The sequence below is a fragment of the Adiantum capillus-veneris genome, chromosome 9, assembly GCF_014529385.1.
Source record: "Adiantum capillus-veneris isolate H3 chromosome 9, ASM1452938v2, whole genome shotgun sequence".
NCBI classification, from domain to species: domain Eukaryota; kingdom Viridiplantae; phylum Streptophyta; class Polypodiopsida; order Polypodiales; family Pteridaceae; genus Adiantum; species Adiantum capillus-veneris.
The window spans coordinates 14,981,099-14,985,924 of NC_140939.1; positions in this window are offsets into that span (position 1 = coordinate 14,981,099).

Genomic DNA, 4,826 nt, shown 5'->3' on the forward strand with positions numbered 1-4,826 from the left:
CTGCTGATTCTACAACATGCACATAGCGGAGTAAGTGGAGGCCATTTTTGAGGCGATAAGATGGCAAAAATTATCTTAACCGCAGGACTTGGGTGGCCTACATTGCATGTGAATGCTGAAGAGTTTGTAAAACGTTGTGACGAATGTCAGCGCACCAAGGTGCCGATAAAGAGAGATGAGATGCCACTAAGGCCAATGATGGGAGCAAGAGCATTTGCAAAATGGGGCATTGATTTTGTGGGACCTATCTCACCACCTGCATATCCCACCCATACCCAATATATCATCGTGGCTACAGACTATCTCACAAAATGGGCGGAAGCCAAGGCAACGCAAAAAGCAGATGCACGAACTACTGCACAATTTTTGTATGAGAATTTTTTTGTACGATACGGTTTACCAATAGAAATTGTCAGTGGTCGTGGGACACATTTTCTTAATGAAGTCATTGAATATCTACTAGAGGAATTGATGGTCATACATAGAAAATCTGCTCCATACCATCCACAGGCAAATGGACAAGCTGAGGCCACAAATAAAACACTATGCACGGCTCTTACTAAAATAGTGTCAGAGTCAAGAACAGATTGGGATCAGCAGCTACACTCAACACTATGGGCATACAGGGTAGCTTACAAAACATCGATAGGAACAACACCGTACAACATGGTGTTTGGCCTAAATGCTATACTACCCATAGAGTTTTTAATTCCAACTCTACGAGTAGCGAAACGCTTAGAATGGACAGGGCATGAGCTCTCTTCAAGAATAGATGATCTTGAAAAGCTAGATGAACTCCGCTTGAGAGCTGTAGCTTCAATCTATGCTAAAAAGAGAAGACAAAAAGAGTTTTCTGACAAGCATGTGCGCACTAAAGAGTTCAAAACATGTGATTATGTACTTGTTTATACTTTGAAGCAACATGCCAAGAAACTTAAAAAGCGAGGGATGGGACCCTTTGTGATTAGTAATCTATCACAAAGTGGAGCTGTCAAGCTTGCTACTTAGCAGGTGAAGAAATGCCGAACTGGATTAGTGGATGTCGACTGAAGAAATATCATCTACCACTCACACAGGATATGCTTCAACAAATTCATCAAGGAAAACAACGAATGAAGGAAAAACAGAGAGTATGAGAAGAAGCTCAAGCAGAAGCAAAAGAACGCATTGCAAACCGAAGACTTATGCGACAACAACAACAACGTGGAGCACCATTGCGAATCAATGCCATTCGACTAACGAAGTTGGATGAAGACAAAATGGAGCCAATAATTGCAGTCAAAGTGGGTAGCAATCAAGTTGAATCGACGGCATTGCTTGATTCTAGAGCTCAAGCAAATTTGATCTCTTACGGATTATACCAACAGCTCAAATCCATAGGTCAACTTCATCCTACTCCTCAAGTGCTGGAAAGTAGTACATCACACTCATTGAAAACATTGGGCTGGACTATATTGTATGTACAAGTACATCAATCTATTTACCCACACAAATTTTATGTAGTCTGGGATGAAAGCACACAACACCCAATGATGTTGGGACAACCTTGGCAAAAAGAGTACAATGTGCAGATAGATTGGAATGCGAATGCAGTCAAAATTCAGCATACACACGAACAACAAGTAATAGCCTTTGCTCAGCAATACCGGAATAATCAGCTGCGAGCCATGCAATCACTGGAAAAAAAGCCAAAAGCAAGCATGCCACCAAACAACAACATGATACCCAAGGCCAACAGACAGATAAAAGCCAACCATGCTAACTACATACATACGAAGTCACTGACTGCAGTGCAAAGATCTAGGTTACCAAAACAAGGGAAACAAGTATGGATGCGGAAGGATAGAAATGACATGGCAGACAAACAACCATGCAACGAAAGAATTCAACCGAAGCAGATAGTTCAACCAAAAACCAAGGACATAAAACAGATATGGATCCCAAAGAAAATGCCCAGCAATAACCCAAATGTTACTCGCATTTGGATACTGAAACAAAAGCAAAAGGAACTCCCTTCAGTACAAGCAACAACGGAAGGCAGACAGCTGCATCTGAAAAAGGACAACCGACTTATGTGGATGCCAATCCGCAACAAAACAATGGCAACCAAGGAAGTAGCAAAACACCTACAAAAATCGGCAAAAACAAGCTACCAATGGACAACAAAAGAAATACAGTCCACGGCCATTCCGGCCAAGCCAATCCTCTCCATAGAAACAACTACGGCTATATCAACAATAGCGGCAAAGCGATTGCCTTTTGCAAAAAAGACAATTAAACAAAGAGCAGTAGAGTTACAGCTGTTACTCGCAAAGAAAACAGGAAACCTTGACAGCGAATGCCAATAAGCATCTGGCTTATTCCCTTCTCTTGCACAGCATTAATTTTTCCATGCATTGACTGAGTATGCATAAATTAGGGCCACATTAATCGGCCAAGCATTAGCACAAATTTTTCAACCTATGCACGACACATACTCCGAGGCGATACCTTGTCGTCCGGGAGGACTCCGGCTAGGAGGGGGGGGAGGCATTCTCAAATACGGAACCAATAGCAAAAAGAGCAAAAAAGGGCATGATTTTCGACTATTTTTAGGGTTGTTGTTTGATTGCGGAATTTTATGGACTAACCCAAGTATATATGCCCTTATACAGCATGTATCTATAGGTATATGGGGCCAAACGCCAAATCAAGCCCCTAGGTGTGTGTGTATATAAGTAGAAATAACCATTTTTCGGACAAAATATTGGTAAAACGGAGAAATCCAGCCATAAAAATTGCATGTGAGTGTTTATAATGTTTTGCGGTGATGTTTGTGATTTATTATGATTTTTGGAGATTTTATGGGTTTGATCTGCTATTTTCCTTTTAATTTTGCTAATTTTCGGCAGAAAAACTTCAAAAATACAAAAAGCAGGTGAAAAACAGTCGTAATGAAAAACAAAAAATATGGGGATGATCAGTGACTATAGGAAAACCTATGGTACAGTGGGGGTGCAATTATGAGACTAGAGCAGAAAGCGTGTTTTGGTCAGGTTTTGACCGAAATGCCAAATTTCTGGTAAACAAGGCAAATGGAGTCCAAATCAAGAAATTTTTGAGCCTAAACCGCATCTCGCAAGAAGTTGGGAGCACATGTCAAATTTCATGAAAAGTGGTTCGAGGACCTCCATTATAAGAAATTTTCACCTCATTTTTAGCTCATTCTCACTATTGACCTTTTGGAGAGAGCTTCTGCCACCTAGAGCGAACGGACCTTCCAACGGCTTCTACGACACGCACGACTATCCGACGGGCTTTAGACATGAGAGGTAGGCTCACCACCTTGAGCTTTTCGCGCATGTTTGCCGTTTTGTCGCGAAAACTAGCGTAGGGTTCACACACAAAGCGGGCGGTAGAGACCTACAAGTAGAAGCGGCCACCTAACGGCTAACCCAAAAGCAACGAGACTTCATCGGCAGCTTACCCTAGCATAAAAGACCAGTCTTGGATGTCCAAAGGCAATAGAAAACCATCGGGAAAAACCCTAATTCCTAGAATCCCGCAAGAGGCCACCAAATGGGAAATCGACGAAAAGGCGCCCAAAGGCTACCAAAATTCATGGGAAGGAGCATCTCGACATGCTCGACAAGTCTGTGTGACCCACATGACCAAAAAGTGACCCGAAGCGGCACTAAACTTCAGAAACGGCATCAGACACACAAAGCGTCAAATTGCTCTCACGGCCAAACCGCATGCCCGTTTGCCACCAAACTTCAGGAGCGGCTTTCCTAGACCATCAACAACCGAGTCCTATGGTGGTAGACCACCACAAATCATCGAAAACATGTAAACGCAACCACGGGTACTTCTAGAGCGACAAATTGCCAAATGAAGCTCCGGTGAAGCCAAAGTCGACAAAAACCATAAGGCAAGGATCCCCAAGGGAACGGGAAGCTATGGAGACCAACATCAAGAAATTTCATCGCCAAAAAGCACTCCAAAAGTCAGAAAATGACTTTTGGCTCTGAAGTCCACACAGAGAGTTACTTTCTTTCCATTTGACTTTTTTGATGAAATTAGGCTTAAAAGTGACTCAGGGGGACCAAGGGCAGGCACTAGTGGCACATTCCATGAAAAAATCATCAGGAGACATCCTACGCGTAGGATGTCTCAAGGGCATTTCTGGAAACAGATCCCAACATTTTTCATCACACACATTTTCTGAATGACCTTTACATGCTAGCCACCAAGTTTCATCACATTTGGACCAACATTGACCTCATATGCATGAAAAAACGCAAAGTTAGGGCATAGAGGCAATAATGGGCCATAGACCTACCAAATCTTGTCCAGATCACATGAAAGTTTCACAACACATTCACAAGCACATCACTAACCAATCTGTGTGGTCAGAAGCAAAAATTGGTGAAGTAGACATCCTACGCGTAGGATGTCTATTTGACATTTTTTGCCTACAAAGGGTGTTTGTCCATTCCAGATCCAATCACATCATCATCAAGAGCTCATATACCAATTTTGAAGCCATTCTAATCATTTTTGACCCTCAACACCTTCAAGATAAACTTTTTGAGCCCAAAAACACTACACAGGCTCTTGCAAGCATCAATCCTTGTCCAAATCCAAATCCAATAGCATAGCCATGTTCCATAGGCCAAGGACTACCCACATAATAAATCCCATGCCATTTTGATGAAAAAGACATCCTACGTGCTGGATGTCTCCAGCATAATTTAGACCTTCTGTGCAAAGAGTGACATCATGGGAGCCAATGCCATGGTGCAATGAGCCCATATACCAATTTTCAACCCATTTGGACATCACTT